The sequence below is a fragment of the Peromyscus eremicus genome, chromosome 9 (genome assembly GCF_949786415.1).
Source record: "Peromyscus eremicus chromosome 9, PerEre_H2_v1, whole genome shotgun sequence".
Lineage (NCBI taxonomy): Eukaryota > Metazoa > Chordata > Mammalia > Rodentia > Cricetidae > Peromyscus > Peromyscus eremicus.
This window is the reverse complement of record NC_081425.1, coordinates 89,034,823-89,057,143: the sequence shown is the minus strand read 5'-3', so window position 1 is coordinate 89,057,143 and position 22,321 is coordinate 89,034,823. Positions and strand designations below refer to the sequence as shown.

Sequence of the window (22,321 nt, the reverse complement as noted above, 5' to 3'; positions counted from 1 at the left end):
TCAATGAGACAAACCAGGCATTTCCCATGGTTTTAGCTCTGTGCCTACTGTTTATTTTTAAAACATCTGTATTTTTTGATTTTTGTTATTTATTAGAAAACACATTAGCATCAAAAAATAAAAGTAAATGAAGAAAGAGAAAGCTACTACATCCTCCCTCTTTGTGAGCAATTGAAACTTGTAGGAATTGGATGAGAATAAACAAGACAGAAGGTCTACCTTGGAGGACAGGAGATCCAAAGAGTGCTGGACAGCCAGATTAGCCCAAATAGAAAATATCAGGTTCAGAGAAAGGCCTGAGCTCCAGGGAATAAGGGAGTGAGCAACAGATGACAACACGGGATTTCATTATGTAGTCTCTGAACACACCCACCAATGTACACATTTACACACGTCTGCATAGATCATACAGAGACCACAGAAATCAGAAGTGAGAAGAAAAAAGTGAAGAGGACGTCATGTTGAATAAACAGTTGAATTTAGACTATGCACATTAGGTTCAATTGAGACCCACAATACGGCAATCCATCCCTTTGGGCCCAAAACTTCCTAGGGGAACACACGTTAGTCAGACTATGTTGATGAGATGGGAGAAAATGTTCTCTTGAAGCTTCAAATCTGTCACCCCAACCCTCAGCCTGTCAAAGTCCTCCCACATCTATGGTCATTCAGGCAGCTCCGGACTGGAAACTCCAGGATGCTCCCAGAGAACTGTCCAGCATCATGTCCAGAAAAAGGACTGACAAGGTGGTACTCAGGCTTCTGTCACTATGACCAAGAGCTTGGCAAAAGGAAGAGAACACATTGGGATGCAGGAAGAAATGAGAAGACCACATGCCACCCAAAACGTTGACAATGAGAACCACTCACTTGGCACTGGCACTGGGTTCTAGTCCTTGCAGGCTGCTTCCTACCTGTGATCTCACATGACCCTTGTGAAGCAAATGAGCCACAGGCCACTGACATCATCAATGAAAGCTTTGTGCTGTTCCCTAAGTAGCTCCCTGCATAGTAGCCTGTATCTAGAGTTTTTCCTCTCTTGGTTCCACCAATCCCTGCAGTCCCATAGCCCACTTATAAAATAAACATACAGATGCTTATATTATTTAAACTGCTTGGCCATTAGCTCAAGTCTACCATTGTCTAGCTCTTACTCTTATATTCAGCCCATTTCTGTTAATCTATATGTCGCCCCGTGTTCCATGGCTTTACTTGCTGCCTTTACATGCTGCTACCTGGTCAGCAGGCTGGTGGCTCCTCCTCTGCACCTTCCTGTTCTCTCAATTCTCCTCTCTGCTAGTCCCGCCTATACTTCCTGCCTGGCTACTGGCCAATCACTGTTTTATTTATCAATCAATCATCCATAGCACTTCCCCTTTTTCTTTTTTTTTCAAAAAGGAAGGTTTTAACTTTAACATAGTAAAATTACATATAACAAAACAATTATCAAGCAAGAATTACAGTTACAATATTAAAGAACATATCTTATCTATCTTATATTTGTGAGTCTAAGGTTTTATATTTACCTTATCTTTTATCATAACTAAGGAAAATTTTAACTATCTAGCTTCAACTACATCAAAGGCCCCAGAAGGATATAATATTATGTGAGAAACAGAAGAAGGACACAAGAAACTTTTGGGAGTCTTGCAGGGTAGACAGAGACAGCTGGCAGCCTGGACAGTCACCTAATGTTCCTTTGTAAAGTTGGGGCATCTGTCTTCAGCCCACATGCCTAGAGTCTCCCAGTCATTTCTCTCTGTGTCCTGTAGAACGTCTGACAGTTTCCCCTGGTAAGCAGGAACCTGAAGGACCATTTCACTAAGCAAATTTCAGTGGTCACCTTCCTATGGGTTCTGCATGTCCAGTTGATCAAGCATTCCAGGCATTCCAGGCAAGAACAGTTTCTTGCCCAAATGGCTTTTTTTTTTGCCAACGTGAAGATAAACTCCACATGGAGTGGTTTCGATGCCCATCCTCCTCTCTGAAGTAAATTATTGCTGCCAGGAGCAGACATGTCTCATTGTCCAGAAAGTCTAGATTTTTAAAAATATTTTAAATGTCATATTCTGTAGGTCTTTGAAGTATTTGAAGATTACCTATCTATCTGAAATATATCTATGTATACCTAGAAAACTTAACATGCTACAATTGTGACTATCATAGAAGACTAATTTTAATCTGTATTTCTTAATTATCCATTACAATCTAAATGAGTTACATAAACATAATACCTCAAACGAGAATAGAAATCTTTATACAGTATAACAAAATTAAGTTTAAACTTGTATCGATAAACTGAAATCCATAGCAATGTAAAACATTTTAAGCAATTTGCTGTTTAAAAGTAGATTCAATAATTTACCCTTTCATCCTATCATATCTATATCATATCCCCCTTTTTTCTTTAGAAAGAGATCACATGTATAATCAACCTGATTTAAATAAAAATATTGTTTTTTCTCTGTCCCACATCAGAGGGCTCTTCTGATATGGGACAAAGGAATTTCTTAACTTTTTTTTTAGTAATATGTTTGGGTTTAGAGAAGGAGTGAGCCAATTCCATCTCTAATGCCAGCTTGGTATATTTGGGAATTGGTGCGTAGTTTTTCTTACTACTTCCTGCTGGAGGGGGGCGCTGTATCTTATGGGGACATAAAGAAAATTTTAGGATTATGGAGTAGTCTGTGAGGGTTTATTGTCTAAGCCAGTTGCCTTGAAACCATTTTGGATGTTGGATCATCTGGGCCATGGTGTCACCAGAGACCTTTCAGGGGGTCTTGGCTGGTCAAACCTGATGTATCTTAATCTGGAACAAATCCATAGCCTCTGGCTTTCTGTGGAAATAAAAACAGAGCCTCCTTTCCAAAGCAACATTTTCTTACATCCAAATTTTGAAATCAAGGTACCTTTAAAATATACATATTTGTTTAACTCAACAGCTTTTACGATCAAATGTTTTTCTGCAGTTAAAAATCCCAAAGATAACACAATCCAGATTCTCTGTGTAATATCCATCTTTACATGGCTTTTTTTTTTTACCTTTATTGTCTCTTTAAAGACTTTATTTTTTAAAACTACCTATTTCTTTACATAACTATATATATATAACTATATATATATATAAAAAAACTACATATATATATATATTCTCTTTCTTCCAAGCCTATTTACTTTTACACAATTTAAAGCATTTAAAGTTTTGTTCCATCTGAATCTGTCTTATTGTGAATCTATTGTTTTAAACTGCAACATTTGTAAGACTGAAACTGTGCTGTGTCTGATGGCTCTGCCCACCTCAGCTTCCCAACATGGTGGTGGTACAGTTTACTGCCAGCTCTGAGTCTGGAGCTATGTGAACCATCAACTATCAGAAGCAGTGGGTCTAGCTTTTATCAAAGCAGCGCGTAGCCCAGAAACCTCTTTTTTTTCTTAACTAGCAAAAACTATATCCAACACAAAGCATAGTGTGCAGCTTGGAGACATCTCTGTGTAACATAGCATAGGTCAGTACTGCACGCATAACACTAACCCACCAGAGAGTAGTTCAAACACGCAGGCTGCCCTTAACTTGAGAGAGACAACTAGGAAGCTATTTTTACCACTGTTTTAGAATCTTTTTTCTCAGGTTTTAGGTGGAAACTCTTGCCCTGCATTGGGCGCCATTTGTAGCTAGAGTTTTTCTCTCTGGGTCCTGCCAAGCTCTGCAGTCCCTTAGCCCACTTATAAAATAAACATACAGATGCTTATATTATTTAAACTGCTTGGCCATTAGCTCAGGCCTACAATTGTCAAGCTCTTATTCTTATACTCAGCCCATTTCTGTTAATCTATATGTTGCCACATGTTCCGTGGCTTTACCTGCTGCCTTTACATGCTGCTACCTGGATGACAGGCTGCTGGCTCCCCCTCTGCACCTTCCTGTTCTCTCAATTTTCCTCTCTGCTAGTCCCGCCTATACTTCCTGCCTGGCTACTGGCCTATCAGTGTTTTATTTATCAATCAATCATCCATAGCAGTAGCCCTCTGATCATAATGACATGTAGGTGTGTGATATGTGACTGTGTCATCTCTCTGAATGTACTGCAGCTTCTAGCAGAGCAGGAGGGTTTGCTTGTCAATTATCCAGATTCTTGAAAGAGGCTAACTCTCCAGAAAGACTTGGGAATGATCACAGAAATCAACAATTAGATGGTATGTAGGTGGGAGTTTGGATGGGTGGGTGGGTGGTTATTTGTGTGTCTCTATGTTTATGGTTGGACAGGTGGGCACCTGCCCCCACTGCCACAGCCTACTTGCTGCTGCTCAGCAGAAGGGTCACAGATCATCTCATGGACCTCCTTCAAGAGCCTCTTCAGCTCCTCACAGGACTCTTGCAGTTCAATCTGCTCCTTCCACAGCAGTCTGTTCTTCAGTCTCAACACATGTACATTCTTCTTTAGCTGAGCCCAATCTCATAGGACCCAGACGTGGATGTAACTGAACAACCATCAAAATATGGTGAGCCCCAGAGAACCTCCATTTGCCTTCCCTACCTCCAAGTACCACCAGCCTTGATAAGTCTCAGACACCCCAGACAGCCCAAGAATGGAGCTCTCAGTAGCCAAGCCAGCATCACTTAGATGCAGGCCAAATCCAGAGAGTAACCAAATTCCAGAAAGATTCAAAGTACTTCTGAAAACCCTGATGCCAAAAGGGATCCAGTGCCTCTGAGAACAGGGTGCAGTCCACACCTGTCCTTAACTGTTCATTTTACTGGAAAATCAGCAGCAGGTAGAGAGCAAACACTCTCAGAAAAAGGGCAGAGGTCCTAACAGGAATAAATTCTGTCTACAGGTCCCATGAAAACCAGCTTTGTGAAGCCCCTGCCAGTGCCCAGAGGACCTGGGTTCCAGACATCTCCTTCATGGTGCAAACCAGCTTTCTATCTAAGGGATCCCGAGGCTGGCAGGACAATGATGGGAGGGACTCAGTGTTTTTCCACACTTAGCAAAACTGAGTCCAAGAGGCACAAGTTCAAGGGTCACAAGGGAGGCTGCTTGTGGTAGACAGGCTGGATCCGGAGCCCTCACTTTGGGTCATGACAAAGAAGAGCAGAGACAGTTCCTCTCAAGATAAATCAGGCACTTACCTGAAGGATTCAGTCTCCTTAATCAGCCCCTTGCACTTGTTCAAGGCATCACTGATCTCTGTGGGCAATTTCTGCAGGTCAGACATCACCTGCTTATGCTCCATTTTGAGCATCTCAAGCTCAAAATTCAGCCTGCGGTAGGGCATGGCCCAAGGAGAAAAGAACCTCATGAACACAGGCCACAAGGATTACCTGAATGAAGCTAGGTCATGGATTACCCCAGCCCAATATGCCACAGCCTGGCACTTACACATTGGGACCTACTGGTGCATACTAAATTTCCTATCCTGTCCCCCAGCCAGAAGATGCAGCTGGTCCAAAGAGGGGTGCCAGGGATACATGAGCTCCCTCAGTGGGCCTAGAGCTATAGACTAGCTTTCCAAAAAGTTCCCAGGAGTCTGTGCCACATATCTGGGCCCACCAGAAACCTATGATGAGATTTCTCCTGTCTTCATAACAGGGATTCAAATATTTGGTGACTATTGCTGCTCGGAGGACCAGAGCACACAATGAGAATTTCCAGAGAGGAGTCCCAACTTCAGGATGGCTTTTTAAGCTCCACAGGGAATTCCAGTGTTGCACCAAGATGAGCACAGGGCCCAAGAGGCATGCTGCTCAAAGTGGGCTTCCCTGGCCTCAGCAGTGCCATTTGTTGGAAACTGTGTAAAATCCTCAGACCATACCACAGAGCCCAGACACTCAGGAGCACATAGACCCACACAGACACACACACAAACATACACACATACATATAGACAGACACACACACACACACACACACACACACACACACACACACACAAACATACACACCACATGCAATCAAATCTCCAATAAATATAGGGAGGTGTCACTATTTCAGAGTATAAGGAAGAAGACCAGAGAGAAGCAGTGAGGAGCTCCAGGCCTTCCAGCTACAAACTGAGATGGATGAATGGGACGAGCCCCCCCCCCATCTGCTGCTAGGAGCTTTCAGACACAATCATCTGCTGGTCAAGTACAAAGACTCACAACAAACTAACAGGACCTAGCATCTCCCACAAGCCAACATTTGTCAAGGCATCTTGAAATGCACGTTGAGAGCTCATACACTACTGTCCCTATCCTCAGACTCTGGTTCAGGCCACAGGCTCTGCTTTTCATTTGTAGGAAACAGAACAGCCTGTGACCCCATCTCACTCCTACCCAGGGTCCAAGCTCTGCATCTTGAATGCACTCAGGAAGTTTAGTTTAGGCACCAGGACACCCTGGATGTACAGTCTCCTGTTCCTCAGGAAACCTGGGCTTGATAATATGGTATCAAGATGGTCAGCAGAGAACTGGGCATAATGACTACCTGTTGTTCAAATCCTTGGTGGTATAATTGGCGAGGACTTCACACAGCTCATTTCTTTCGCAGGTCATATTATTTAGCCAGAGGGTGAGTTTCTCTATTTTTTTCATCTGCTGCTCCTGCTCAGTGAAGGTGGAGAGTTGGGATGGTGCCTCCTCTGTAGTCCCTGCAGGTAGATGAAGAAAAGTGAACTTGTATACTTGAATGGCTTAAGGTTAATAGAGTCCAGGATGAGTCCCAAGAAGCCTGAGGAAGAGGAAATGCTAGGGACCCAGTGAAACTCCCAAAGAGCAGGGCAGCTATCCTCAAACTGGTGCCCATGATCTGTCTCTGTCCTCAACCAGCAAGGCTAGGCTTGTGCCTCACTCCCTAGTGCAGTCGCCTGGCCCTGGAAGACATAATGTATCCCAGCCATGTAGATTTGGAGGACAGTGTCAGCTCATATCTGATGTGATGCAGGTAAGTCTCGATGTCCCTATAGTTTAGCAGCACCAAGTCCTGATCACACATGCCCAGGACCAAAGCATCTGAACATCTGAGGCCCTGGTAGATGGCCAGGGGAATTTCCCTCCCTTCTTATTAGCATCAGATTCCCATGGAAACTGTAGGAATCCACTAGGATAAAGTGAAGCAATACTCTACCCAGAGAGGGACAGCTCATTAGTCAATCAGTTCCTCCTGTCCCTTTGCCAGTCTGAATGAAATGAAGGAGTTCCCAGAAAGGCAGCTGCAGACTGAATAATTCATGGCTCTCCTAAACTCACCATCAGAGACTCTTGACTCTGGGTCTGCTCTTAAGAAGCCCAGAGAAACAGGATAGGCCCATTGCTTCCCAGAAGCTCCCAGATGCTGAGCCCCAGCTCAAGTTCACCTCCTCCAGGAAGCTTGCTGTTCCCTGCTCAGGATTCATTTTCTTCACCAAACCATTTATTTCTCCAGGTTTGAGACTAAAACCAAAGGCAAGCTTCCTTTGCCTCTCTCTGGTCAGTCCATGTTCTCTATTCTCTCTCCCAAGCAGCCATCTCAGCCTTACACACATGTCTATGGACACTGAACAAATACCCTACAGACATTTGGTGTCGCCACTATACTGGTAACATCACAGAGAATACCAAGGGCTCTACAGGATACAACAGAATTTCCAGAGAAGGAACTATTAGGGTCATCTCCATGAGGCGTCACCTATCTACTAACTAGCTCTTCAGAAATGCACAAAAAGCCATGTTGCCCTTCTCAGGAGCTTTTCCGGAAACAGAAAGACCTCCAACACCTCCTCTTTACAAAGCCAGGGATCTCTCTCTCTCTCTCTCTCTCTCTCTGCTTCATTAGAATATTTTTACTACCTCAAGTATGGGAAGTTGAAGTCTCTATTCCAAACACATCCGATGAAATGGTTCATCACTTCTTCAGATCTCTAATGAATAACATGAGAAATAAAGGTTGCTAGGGTATTAGGTCAGGATGGTGGGGAGGAAAGATCAGTCCCCTGATGTGAACAAGCAAATTGTTGAGAATCACCAAGGTTGTTATAGTATGTGGGTGTGTTGGAGGTTGTGGGTGCCCTGTCAGAACAAAAGTAAGTCCCATAGTTAATGAGGAAAATTACCCCAAATCATCAGAATACATTCCAGCCCTCATGATCTTAGCAAATGTGTGATCTACTAGTGACATGTCAGGCTGGAGATGATAAGGACTGGGGCCCTGAGACACAGGAGCAAACATTCCCACAAGTGTAAGGCTCCATTCCTGCCTGAGTGCTTGTGGAATTTGAAGAAAGACAAATGGCTAGTGAGAGGCCACACACAGACATGCAAAGGCATTTACAGAAAATCAAATGTGTCATAGTCATGGGGATAGTACGTAGTGTGTCACTGTGGTGGTGCTTCACCTAGAGCTACACAAAAGCCAAATTCCTTGCCTGGAGACACCTGTGACAATGCACATGCCCTTAGGAAAGGTGACACAGCCAGCTTAAATTACAACATCCTTTGGAGCATGAGAGAGGCAGGCGAAGGGCACAAGAGGACAGATTAATGGGGTCCTTTACTATAGACCTTTCCCAGAGCCCCACTTCACACTTTTGAATTTACCCCAGTCTTAAAATGAAGAACCGGCACCATGTTTGGTCTGGATTGAAAATTCACCAGAAGTCTAGACTGTGGCTTTAGATGTGTACTTGGTGGATCCCAGAACAAATAAGTGATGTGAGGAAAACTGTGTCCTTTCAGATGTTTTATCACAATGACAAGTCATGCTAGACAAGTTGAGCTATCTCAGTAATACCCAGTTCTAGAAGTCAAGGGACAGTGCCTTCCCTACACACTGCTTCATCTCAGTTAATTCTGACACACTGAAGGATACACAGAAAGTGACTGACAGATGAGACTTTGCCCAAGCAGGTTCTGAAAGCCCAGACTTGAGTCTCCCGTCTGTGGATGTCAGTTCTCCCATCTCTCTATAGGTAGGTGGATGTTTCAGAAGTCAGCTGGTTTCCTCTGTCTCCCTAGACAATGTGACACAGTGGACAGCCTCTTAAGGGCTTACTCACAGTTTCAGAGGATATACATTGGCTCCAAGCCCTTAGCCATTTACTTTCAGAGCCTGGAGAAAATTGCTACTGTCCCCAAGCACTCAGGCAGTATAGGGATGCCCAAGTCACTTGCTCTATGCTTCAGAGTCTCATGTTAATGGAGAAGCCATGCAGGGGCAAAACATAGTCACCAGATTCACATAGCCATCCTCACTGACATTCCAGGACATTCAGAAATACCAGGAAGGGGACAGTCTCAGTCCAGGTTCACTGAATCTAACAGTTCTCAGGCTGAACTGATCTGTGTACCACCCACAACAGGGAACTCAAAACTTTAGGGATCCCTGGAAGACAGTAGCACTTGGTGCATCCTGCCCTGCTAGTGGTTATAATGTAAAGTATCAGAACCTATGGCTTTGCAAGGGTACTCTCCTTTCCCTATCATTACTGGCACAAAACTAAAGGACTCCAGTGTGTGTGATCACAGTTACGGTACAGAAATCTCATTAATTCTTCTGTGCCTCCTTCCCCATTCAGAGTGAAAGCACAGGGTACCCAGCAAAGCAGCTTCAGCCTTGTCAATTCCTGACTCTGCCAAACTCACCATCATGGATCTTTGATCTGGGTCTGCTCTGTAGGAACCCAGAGAAGCAGGATAGGCCTATTGCCTCCCAGAAGCTCCCAGTTCCTGAGTCCTAGCCCTGGAAGGCTCAAGCCCAAAAACATCCAGAAAACTCCCCAGCCCCTTCCCAGAACTCACTGAGTCTTCCCCAAGACAACTTATTCCTCCATGTTTTCCAGGGAGATCTAGAACCAGCTTCCTTCTGCCTCACTCTGGTCTCAAGCAGAATGGACTCCTCCATTTCTCTAGAACATAAGCTCTGGCATGCAGTTGGTGATTCAGGCTTGTATTTGGGACCTGGTCTCTGTAGTAAAGGGTAGGACTTCTGATAGGAACTTCTCCACAAAACACTGGAAGGATAGTCAAAGGTGCTGTCAGCCAACAGCTCCTCCCCATGCTACCCTGCAGCCTTTAGAGGAGGCTTCAATAGTCAAATTTACCAACTTTTCCTTTGTGGCTTGGGCTTATTGTCACTCATTATTTTACTGATTATTTCACTTCTGACATAAACCATATTGAATCATTCTTCCTACAATGGAAATTTCACTTTGGACATAGAATCCTATTCATGGAGGGTCAATGTTCTTTGCAGTAAGCTGAGGTTTATGTTTTCCCCTTCTGGCTTGCTGTGATGGCTAATCTTGGCTGTCTACTTGACACATAGTTGAGGATTTGACTCCATCAAACTGGCTTGCAGGCATGCTTCTTTGGCATTTTCTTGTTGCTAACCAATGGGGGATGGCTCAGCCCTCTGTGGGCAGTGCCATCCCTAGGCAGGTGATCCTGGGCCTCAGAGGAAAGCTAGCTGAGCAGAGCAGTAAACAGCATTCTCTGTGATTTCAAGCACCTGCTTTGGGATCTTGCCTTGGCTTCCCTTGATGATGGACTACAATCTGTGAGGTGAATAAACCTTTTGCTTTCCCAGATTGGGTCTTTGGACTTTTATCACAACAACAGAAAGCTAACTAGAACACTTGCCATATTCTCAGGGTATGCTCTCACAGCCCATCATTCTTCCAGCCTGTAGCCTCTTTTTTCACCATTCACAAAGTTTCTGGACACTGAAATCTACTGCAATATCAACTTTACCAATCACACCCACTGCTTACATACCTCTGTTAAAGTATTTTTTAAAATTTTTTTCCATGTCATATGTCATGTTTCTCTCTAATATATCATGCTTCCCTACTTTACTCTTTTACAATTATCTCTGGATATTCCTGCCTGTTCCACTTTAAAAATTATCCTTTGCCCAATAATAGAACATTTATGGACACATTATTAAGTTCCATAGAAAAGGTGGTATATTGTATTTAATAGCATGCTTTTAAAGTGTGATCATATAAAATGTCTTGTCACACATTTTAAAGCCTTCTGTGAGTGGAACTGTTTCCCTGATTTCCTTGTCAGTATGTTTGTGATTGGTATACAGGAAGGCCACTGACTTTTGTGTGTTAATTTCGCAATCTCTCACTTTTATGAATCTATTTGTCAGGCTTAAGGGAATTCTGATAAATTTTAAGTTTTAATTGTTTAGAATCCTGCCCCCACAGAAGGTTCAAGGCACTCAGGTCTTGGCAGTCAAGCCCAGGAGTTCCTCAGTGAAGCAGGAAGAAGGGACTAAGAAGCCTGCTGCTGTGCTCCAGGGAGGAACTCCTGAAGCAGAACTTTTTCCACCCCCCCTAATCTCCTCAACTTCCCCAAACACACCCCCATGGTGCCGCCTGTGGAGCAGGCCCCAGAGCCCCAGCTGTCAAGAGTGGAGGGAGGGGGGCCAGCTCTATCTACCACAGGAGGAGGGGGCAGGAGCCCCTTCCACGTTAGCCCCTCAACCAGACTCCACCTCAGCTCTTCTCTTCAGGCCTGCTGGCCCTCCAGATGATTTGGGGAACCAACCCTTCAAATATTGGCTGTTTGCCAATAGTGACCTGTATAATTGGAAGGCCCAAAATATGCTGTTTTCTAGGGACCCCCAAGACTTAACTAACCTATTAGAGACAGTTTTATTCACTCACCATCCCACGTGGGATGATGTATATCAATTATTGGGAGTCCTTTTCACCACTGAGGAAAAGAACCAGATCCTGGAGAATGCTTAGAAGTTAGTTCCAGGACACATGGGCATTCCCTCTAACAGATCCTGCTTTAGCTGTGGCTGCTTTTCCATCCACCCACCTAACTGGGACTATAATATGGCAGAAGGTAAGGAGAATCTCCGGGTCTACCACCAGGCTCTGTTAGCAGGTCTCAAGGCTGCTACATGCAAGCCTACTAATATGGTAAAAATTGATGACCTAAGACAGTGAAATGAAGAAAGTTCAGCCGCATACTTAGAGAGGTTGATGGGGGCTTTAAACAGTACTCCCCCTATAAGCCGGGATCTGAGGAAACACAACAGGCAGTTATCCTAGTGTATGTTAATCAGACAGCACCAGATATTAATAGAAAACTACAGTCATTAGAAAGACTAGGAGAAAGAAGCCTAAGAGACCTAGTGGCAGTGCCAGAAAAAGTTTAAAATAAAAGAGAAATGGAGGACCAAAAGGAAGAGAGAAGGGAAAGAGAACATCGAGAAAGAAAGGAGAAGAGAGACAGAAGGCAAGAGAGGAACCTAACCAAGATATTGGATAGGCAACAGGCACAGATGGAGGGAGTGCTCCTAGCCCCCACGTCAGGAAACTGTGGAGAAGATAAGAAACCTCAGTCTAAACTAGGGAGGGGCCAGTGTGCATATTGTAAGGAAGGACATTGGGCTAAAGAGTACCCCAAGAACAGGAATAAGAGAGGCAGGTCAGCGGGGCCAGGGAAGCATACTCCCATCCTCGCCACCCTGGAAGAAGACAGTGACTAGGGGAGATGGGGCCCGGCTCCCTTCCCCAAGCCTAGGGTAACCCTGAGAGTGGAGGGGAAACCTATCCAATTCATAGTGGATACAGGGGCAGAAAGCTCAGTAATTCTGACACCTGAGGGCCCCCTATCAGGGAAAAAGACCTGGGTGCAGGGTGCAACAGGCACCAAACCTTATAAATGGACTTCCCAAAGAATGGTGGACTTGGGAGTGGGACAGTTAACCCACTCGTTCCTGGCTATTCCTGAATGTCCACACGCCTTACTGGGGCATGATTTGCTCACCAAAACGAGAGCACAGATCCATTTCACAGATGCAGGCACCCACATCGAACAACCAGATGGAAAAGACATTGGAGTGTTTTTAACAATGCCCTTGGAGGAGGAATACCGCCTCCATAGGCGAAAGTCCGCCCTCAGGCCAAGTATGGACATCTGGCTCCAAGAGTTTCCAACAGTCTGGGCCGAGACACAGGGAATGGGGCTGAACAAACATCAGCCTCCAATATACGTGGAACTCAAACCTAATGCAGACCCAGTAAAATTCTGCCAGTATTCCATGACCTGAGAGGCCAAGAAGGGAATACCCCCCACATAAGGCGACTTCCGTAAGAGAGGGTCTTACAGCCTGTCCAGTCTGCATGGAACATACCCCTCCTACCAGTTAAGAAACCACAAACAAATGACTACCACCCAGTCCAAGATCTCCAGGAAGTCAACAAAAGGGTAATAGACATTGACACCATAGTACCTAACCCATATACCCTGCTAAGTATGCTCCCACCAGACATAGAATGGTATACTGTTCTGGATTTAATGGATGCTTTCTTTAGTCTTCCACTCACCCCGAAGAAGACAGGGCTACTTTTCCTTTGAGTGGCATGATCCAAATATTGGAATAAGCGGGCAACTGACATGGACGAGGCTGCCACAAGGATTCAAGAATTCACCCACCATATTTCATGAGGCCCTCCATGAAGACCTAAGTGAGTATTGCTCCCAGCACCCCCATATCTCTTTCCTACAATATGTAGATGATATACTAATAGCCACTAAGTCAGAAGAGGAATGCCTCAGGGGAACAAAGGACCTTCTAAGAACACTAGGGACACTAGGCTATCGAGCCTCTGTGGAAAAGGCCCAGATTTGCAAGAAACAGGTAACCTACTTTGGGTATGTACTAAAACAAGGAAAAAGATGGCTGTCAGAGACCAGAAAAGAAACGGTGTTAAAGATACCCGTACCTAAAACAGTCAGACAAGTCAGAGAGTTCCTGGGCTCTGCCGGGTTCTGGATTCCGGGGTACACTGAAATTGCTCGCCCCCTTTATGAGGCCACAAAGGAACAGATTCTAACTTGGAATAAGGAGAGGCAAACTGCCTTTGACATCATCAAGTGAAAATTGCTGGAAGCTCCAGCACTAGGCCTCCCAGACATCAACAAGCCCTTCCTCCTCTCTATAGATGAAAGAAAAGGGGTGGAAAAAGGGGTGCTAATTCAGAATGTCGGGCCATGGAGGAGGCCCGTTGCCTATCTATCAAAGAAACTGGACTCTGTAGCTGCGGGGTGGCCCCATGCATGCGCATCATCACAGCAGTGGCTTTGCTGGTCAAAGATGCTGATAAACTAACCCTGGGGCAGAATCTCGCGGTTGTTACCCCCCATGCCTTAGAGTCAGTTCTAAAGCAACCCCCCGATAGATGGCTGAGCAATGCCAGAGTGACTCATTAACAAGCCCTGCTTTTAAATCCAAGCAGAATAACATTCCAGGCACCAACTACTCTAAACCCAGCCACCATAATGCCAGACCCAGACCTAGAGACCCCTCTCCATGACTGTGCTGAGATTCTAGCCCAGGTACACTGTGTTCAACCTGATCTCCACAACACACCACTGACAGACGCAGAAGAGACTTGGTTTACGGATGGGAGCAGCATTGTACAAAATGGACACAGGTATGCTGGGGCTGCAGTGACCACCACCTGTGAGAATGTTTGGGCAGAAGCTCTACCAGCTGGCACCTCAGTCCAGAAAGCCGAGCTGATAGTACTCACTTAAAGCCCTACGCCTGGGCAAAGACAAAATGATTAACATTTATATGGATAGTAGGTATGCATTTGCTACGTTACATATCCATGGGGCAATATACATGGAGAGGGGGCTGCTCACTGCCGAAGGAAAGGCTATTAAAAATAAACAAGAGATATTGGACTTGCTAAAAGCACTATGTCTCCCAAAGAAACTTGCAGTAACACACTGTCCAGGCCACCAGAGGGGGACAGATGCCGTGTCAAAGGGGAACAACCTGGCAGACCAGACAGCAAAGAAAGCAGCCTTATTAGAGATCACAGCATCTCTACCTGTTATGGTAGATCCAGGCCCCTACGGCTTACCCCCCACACCACACTATAATTCAGATGAGGAACCCTAGGCTTCTCAGGTAGAGAGAGCATATAAAAACGATGGATGGTGGTAGCTACTCACAGGAAAAGTGCTTCTCCCGAGCCTACTCAGGAAAATGTATGCTCCAGAGTATCCATCAGACTTCTCACTTAGGGACCCGGAAGCTGAGAGAATTGATCTCTGGGTACCCCTTAAAAATTCGCCAAGCCAATCAACTTATTGACAAGATTGTAACAGAATATAAAGCTTGCCAATTGGTAAACTCCTACAAGATAAAAGGAGAAAAAGGAGCTCGGAAGAGAGGGACTCGCCCAGGTACGTACTGGGAGGTGGACTTCACAGAAATTAAGCCAGGTAAATATGGATATAGATACCTGCTGTTTTTTGTAGACACCTTTTCAGAATGGACTGAAGCATACCCAACCAGACATGAGGCAGCTCACATGGTGGTAAAAAAAAATACTGGAAGAAATCCTCCCCAGGTTTGGTTTCCCCCACCTGATTGGGTCAGACAATGGCCCAGCCTTCATCTCACAAGTAAGCCAGGGATAGCTACTGCATTAGGGGCCGAGTGGAAATTACACTCAGCATATCGGCCCCAAAGTTCTGGACAAGTCGAGAGGATGAAGTAGACCCTAAAAGAGACCCTTTCTGAATTAGCCTTAGAGACTGGCAGTGACTGGGTGGCTCTCCTCCCCTGTGCCTTGTTCCGGGTAAGGAATTCCACTTACTAGCTAGGATTAACCCCTTTTGAGATCATGTACAGCCAGCCACCCCCTCTTATACCTAGTCTACAAACAGAACTGGTGGTGCAGATGGAGGATGCAGACCTCATTAAGGGTCTGAATTTCTGTCCCAAGTACAAGCGGACATATGGCCTCAATTGTGGGCCATCTATTCATCTTCCTCTTCTCCTAAGCCCCATAGCTACCAGCCCGGGGACTGGGTCCTGATCCACAGACACCAGTCCAGGACCTTGGAACCAAGATGGAAGGGGCCCCATGTTGTCATCCTGACCATCCCCACCGCTCTCAAGGTGGACAGCATTGCAGTCTGGATCCACCATTCCCATGCTCGACCATCAGGCTCGCTTGCCCCTCCAACAGGACACTGGGATGAGACCTGGGAGGCATCAAGACACCCCTCCAACCTGCTGAAGCTGAAGCTCCACCAAAAGTGAAGCCCAACCTGCTCCTGCTGGTCCTGCTCATGAGAGCCCCCCAGGGGGGCAGGCCACTCCAGCAACCCTCACTTGCTGTGGAACCAGACTTGGCTGGTAGTAATGCAGAAACCGGTGTCATTGCCAACTCCAGCTCCTCAGCCAGAGAACCCAAGGACACCTGGTTCCTGGACTTGTTTGTTGACCTCTATGATCTGGTAAGAGAGGCATGGGACCCATCGGACCAGGAACCTTTCCCTGGGTACAGGTGTGCTACTCCTGCCCAGAGAAAGAGAACTAGGGACCAACACTTTTATGTACGCCCTGGACATTCACAGAGCCGGGACCAAGTTAAAAAGGTGGGGGCCCAGGGCTAGCCTACTGTGCCACTTGGGACTGTGTAAGAACTGGATACATTTGATGGGAGGCACGGATAAAAACTGACTTGATTACCGTGAGTTGGGGGGATAGGAATATGCCAGGAACTGGAAAATGCTGGAAAGGCACAGGATGGGTGGACTGTGGCCCCTGCTATGACAAAGAATGATTCCCCAATCACCCCTGGGCAACCCCTGGAGGTCGTTGTGACTCTTTAATAATTAAGTTCACTGGAAAGGGAAAGAGGGCTGATTGTACCACTGGAAAATGTGGGGACTAAGGCTGTATCATTCTGGGCATGATCCCGAACTCACTTTCACTATCTGGCACACTTTGTCCCCTGTAAAAACAGCAGTGAGACCCAACACGATACTGAACCCGGTACCCAACCCCCTCCCTCCTCTGCCAAGTCATACTATGCCTGAGGGACTCAGCATTACTGAAAAGCCTCTAGATTATACCACCACTGAATCTAACCACATAGACTCCCTATGGAGGACCCAACCTCCTCCCAGGCAGATGGATAGGGATCCATTGTTCTCCCTACTCCAGAAGTCCTTTGTGTGTCTTAATGCCTCAAGGCCCAATTTAACAACTTCCTGTTGGCTTTGCTATGATGCACAACCCCCTTTTTACGAGGGAGTAGCGGTAATACACAAATATAGCATTACTGCTGACCCCCAACAGTGCCGCCGGCAAACAAAGGCCTCCCTAACACTCCAACAGGTAGAGGGCCAGGGTTTATGCATGGGACGGATCACACTAGAATATCAAATTCACTGCAATTACACTCAGCCACTTGGAAATAAGATTGGCTACTTGTTGCCCTTAGAGGATACTTGGTGGGCATGTTCTTCCGGACTGACTCCATGTGCACATATCGCGGTCCTCGATAAAACCTGGGGGTTTTGTTTATTAGTCAGACTTGTGCCCCTGTCATACATTATATCAAATTATATCATACATAGTTTGATTGAGCCTGTCAATCCTGGCCACTATAAGAGAGCCAGTTAGAGTCCTTACCTTATCAGTGCTGTTGGGAGCTAGCCTGGCAGTGCTGGGGACCAGGGTGGCATCCCTAATAACTAACAGCAGCATTATTCCAGCCTCCATCTCTCCATCGATGAAGACATAGAAAAATTAGAAAATTCTATATCGCACCTCCAGGACTCCCTATCCTCCCTGGCAGAGGTGGTTATGCAGAATAGGAGAGGGCTAGATCTTATCTTCTTAAAGGATAAGGGGTTATGTGCCACATGAGGGGAAGAGTGTTGTTTTTACATAGACCACTCAGGAGTCCTAAAAGAATCAATGGCCAAAGTACGAGAGGTGTTAGCAAAAAGAAAAAGAGAACATGAAGCCACTCAGAGCTGGTTCGAGTATTGGTACTCCCAGTCCCCCTTGCTTACTACTCTGGTCTCATCCCTCATAGGTCCCTTAATACTCTTCTTTGTGGCCATCACGTTCAGGCCTTATGTCATAAATAAACTTCTCCAATATATGGGGGAAAGACTATACACAATCCAGCTCATGGCGCAGAGAGGGTATGCACTGGTGGACACGACTGGATTCGAGCTGTATGCTAACCCTGAAAAATAAGGTAAAGAAGAACCCCTTGAGTTAGAAGTAGTTAGGGGCCCATGATTGAGCCCCATCCGGAACAAAGAAAGGGGGGAATGTGAAACCTCAGTAAGACCCCATACTCTATTCCCTACAGACAAAGAGAAGCTTAAACCAGGATATCTTAGTGTAGATAAAACTCAGGCCAGTTTCAGGTCCCAGATGGTGGTATCAACTACAAAGTCAGGATGTTCAGCCACCTGGTGGGACTAATTGGCCATAAAATATCCCAACTCCAGAGACACCTCTTAAAAATTCTGACATAGTTGCTGAACAGACAAAAGATCAAAGACTGGGGAAAAAGGAACTGATACTAACTGGAGATGATAGACCCCAGACTGAGGGCACTACCCTCTCCGGTGGACGCCCCAGAAAACCGGACTCCAGACCAGTTGATGCAATCAGCATGAGGCTTTATTTAATTGTTTGCACAAACGGGCCCCCTCCACAATTCAGTGAGAGGAGCCCCGAACAATAATTGCAGGCATCTTTTAAAGGCAAAACCCACAAAATTAGCATAGCATTCAGGGCAATACATAATTGGCTAGTTTAAAAATCAGTACCGGGGATGGGGAGTATAGCTATGGGGACTTTCCATGGGGGCTGCCTTTCTTCTTAGAATAGCCACAGGATGTTCTGCTAGACCCAGATAATGTCACAAGATTATTCTGCTGATGCCATAAGAAATACCATAAGAATATTTCTGCTGAGGCTAACCGTTTGGGGGCCTGAGACTGGTGCTTGTTCCTCTTTCTAACGTTCTGCTGAGGCTGAGGGTTTGGGGGGTCTGAGACTGGTGATCGTTCTTCTTTCTAACATTTAATTCTTTCAGGGAGAGGGAAGGGGGTTGAGGGGGAATTAATTAGGTGGTCTTTGCCTTTAAGAGATAGCCTTACAAAAAAGGAGAGCTCCTCCCAGCCTCACAGCTACAAGTGAGTGTTTGGGATGAGTTCCCTGCCTCAAGGCTTGTAACAGAAATAAACTTTACTTTTGCATTCTGGACATCCATGGTCTTCAGTGGTCTCTTTGGGGACACGATCTGGGCATAACAGCTGACAACATTGGGTCAGCACACACTGTCTCCTCTTGCCAGGGAAAAGTTCCTGAGAGGAGTCAGCGCGGGGCCTCGGGAGGTGGCATCCTGGCTCAGGACGCCCATTCTGACACTGCTCGGTCCTTCCCACTTTCTCCGCCACAGTTCAGGGACCCGGTAAGATCTGAAATCCCATCCTGGAACTTCTCTCTTCGCTCCCTTCACAACTGTCCCTCACCTGGAACCCTCTGGGACCCAGGACCCCAGCCTCCACCCCTAGCTGCGTCTTACATTTTCTTAGCTACATCCGTCTCCCGGAACTGCTCCTTCACCATGGTGCCGGCTGCCGGGCGCCCTTCTCCAGGCTCGGACTACAGAAACCACTGTCGCTGCAGCTTCCTGGGCACTGCTGGATTTAGAGCTCAGAGAGCAGCCACTGTCCCTCGGCCACCGTACAGCGCTGCATGTGCCACTTCCTCTTCTGCCACGGGGTCCGTCTAGAGAGGCTTCTCACCTGCTGCTTTGCGACCTCCTACTACACCGCCACCTACTGGCACCCGCATAGAATGTACCAGGGCACGCTAATCAAAAAAGAAAAAAAAAATTCCCTTTCTGGTGGGTTTCTCAAAATCAGAGTGAAATGCTGTACTTTCTTATCTTAAGGCCAATAAACAAACGAATGAATGAATGAAGAATGAATGAATGAATGAATGAATGAATGAATGCATATTTTAATGACCAATGATTGTCATTAGGGCTGCTTGCAGCGGTAGGATTGAGGGACATGTAATATACTGGACTCACCAGTGTTTACAACATTGAAGAGTATGTCTGTCCTCACCCCCAACAGCCATTACCTGGCTGTAAATCCTCAGGGGAGACTTCACAAAGTCCTCCCTCACATGATAAGATATTGACAATGGCGGTCCTGTGTGGATCTCTTGTATGTTTGCTTGTTTCCTTGACTTGAATTAGCTAAATTGTTTCTAGTATCAGCTTAATGATCATAGGAAAGGAGAAGCAACCCCCCTTTTAAAACTCAGATTTTTAATTCTGTGTGGCACAGCATCTGGGTACAATTGACAAGAGATAGGCTCCTTGTCCTTGGGATCATCAAGCCCCAATGGCTTTGAAGCTGCACTAAAAACCACCTGCTTTTAGTGGTGCCACAAATAGCTGCTTGGCTGTTCCTGTTGGTTCTGGTGTTGGGATAATGTCTTCTGCTTTGGTTTTGAACTTCCTGGAGTGGCTTGAGACTCATCTGACCATCTTCCCTGGCACGGGGTGAACACCTGGGTATTACCAGGTTTGGCCTGGCCAACATGAAGGAGAGTGTGTTGATGCTGGCCTCCTTTGAGAAGATAACTGACCATCTCTTTGATGCTGCTTACTTTGGGCAAGAAAGACTCTGTATGCGGTAGGTTCGCAGTGTAGACGACCTATGGCTTAAAGGATGAATGGATTATTTGTCTCCAGAGCCCAGCTAAGGCACCCTGCCCTCCCTCTCCCCATTCTGTGACCTCTTTTCAGTGCAGACAGTTCTTCAGTTCCAAAAAGAAAATATGGACCCTGAGCCAATGGAGACCTTTTAGTCCTTGAAGCTATACTTGGCCACATAGACTAACAGCCTACATTTTATCCAGGCTTGACAGAAGGTAGACAGTGGAAGAGCCTCCAGGTGTAGCAGTAGGGTGTTCTGTGGTCCTGCTTCCTAGTGAGGCACTGAACATCATTTTAAGAGCCATGTAGGACAGAAAATGGAGAGACAAAGGTGGAAGATGGAGAGAGAGAGAGAAGGTAATGGAAAATCCAGGCCTTGTGATGGATGCCTTTTATCCCAGGACTCAGGAGGCAGAGGCATGCAGATTTCTGTGAGCTCAGAGCAGCCTCTTCTACATAGCAACTTCCAGGTCAGACAAGTCTACCCAGTGAGACCCTGTCTTCAAAACTACACTAAAGTGAAGTACAAGAAAAGTGAGGAGGTTTAGAATGATAGAAGCCCATGCACAAGCCAGAGTATACATGTCAGACACCAGGACTGAATCCTAGCATCCACCAACTACACCTTTGCAGCCTGGGTACAGCCTCTGTCTGCCACCCTACTTGGAAATGTCCCCTGTCTCTGTGTGGAGCACTCTAGTCCAGGGTTAGATCTCACTGTGTGATTGGGTTAGTTTGTCACTTTGCCTCTCTGTTCTGGAGTTGTCCTTGGCATCAACCTAGAATGCATCTACCTCCTGCTTCCTTCCTGTAGAATCACAGTCCTAGCATAGAGCCTTAGACTCTTGAACTGTACCTGGGTAGTGGTTGCCCACACCTTTAATCCAAGAACTCTTGAGGCATAGGCAGAAAGATCCCTAAGTTCCAGGCAAGCCTGGTTTTCAGAGATAGTTACAGGAGCCAGGACTACATAGATAAACCCTGTCTCTATAAACCAAAAATAACAAAAAGAAATAAGAAAGAAAATAGAAAGACAGAGAGACAGGAAGAAAGAAAAAAGTGAAAGAGAGAGAGAGAGAAAGAAAAAAGGAAGGAAGGAAGGAAGGAAGGAAGAAAGAAAGAAAGAAAGGAAGGAAGGAAGAAAGAAAGAAAGAAAGAAAGAAAAAGACAGACTTGAACTGCAGCCAGGAGGACATCCCCAGTCCTTCTGGAAGTCAGTGGCAGCCTGCCTTCCAGTGTCTGATAAGGACACAGTGCCCCTGGCCCTGCACTTCCAGCCCCATTGGCATCTTTTCTTCTGGGCACTAAGCTAAGGAATGCAGGTGGCAAAGTCACCATCTCCTGACCATGTGCAGGGATCCTGCTGCCTAAGCACTCTCTCAAAGGCTGTCTATCTCCTGCTCTTTACTCCTGTTGCAGAGAACTGGCTTGAGCTGAATTGACTTCTGGTGACCTGTTGGCCTGAGGCAGGCACTGTCATTCCAGAGAGAGTGCTCCTTGGCCATCCCCCTAGGGTATATACATGGGAAGGAAAATGATGAGCCAAGTTCAGCCAGGTGGTATGTGATAGAGCTCAGATCCCATGTCTGCAATCCTGGTTCAGTCATGTTCCCTCCACTCTGTGAATCCAGCTCTCTGACCTCTGTTCAGGATGGTTGCAGGTGCATCATCATCATAAATCCAATGAATATAGGAACTGAGCTCTTCAAGCTTGTTGCATAAGGTTAACATACAACCAAAACCACACAGAAGGGCTTTTGATATTTCACACAGGTGAATTCTACATTATTTTTGTCATATATTTTATGGCAGGAAGTTACCATTC

The 22,321-nt window shown here is 45.9% G+C and overlaps 2 protein-coding genes across 5 annotated transcripts in view; both read right to left on the bottom strand.

The window, feature by feature from the left end:
• The window catches only part of LOC131919653 (disks large homolog 5-like), a 146,823-nt gene extending 133,059 nt beyond the window's left edge, over nucleotides 1-13,764 (bottom strand). For 2 of the 3 annotated variants that reach the window (XR_009381320.1, XR_009381321.1), the window contains exon 1: nucleotides 871-1,025. The gene's annotated coding sequence lies outside the window, so the exon portion shown is untranslated. Of the gene's footprint in view, nucleotides 1-870; nucleotides 1,026-6,467; nucleotides 6,631-13,707 lie in introns of those variants that run through there. The other variant, XR_009381323.1, reaches the window with a different exon arrangement.
• LOC131919654 (disks large homolog 5-like) overlaps nucleotides 1-22,321 on the bottom strand; it is a 406,205-nt gene that overhangs the window by 4,994 nt on the left and 378,890 nt on the right. The gene's annotated exons all lie outside the window — the stretch shown is intronic.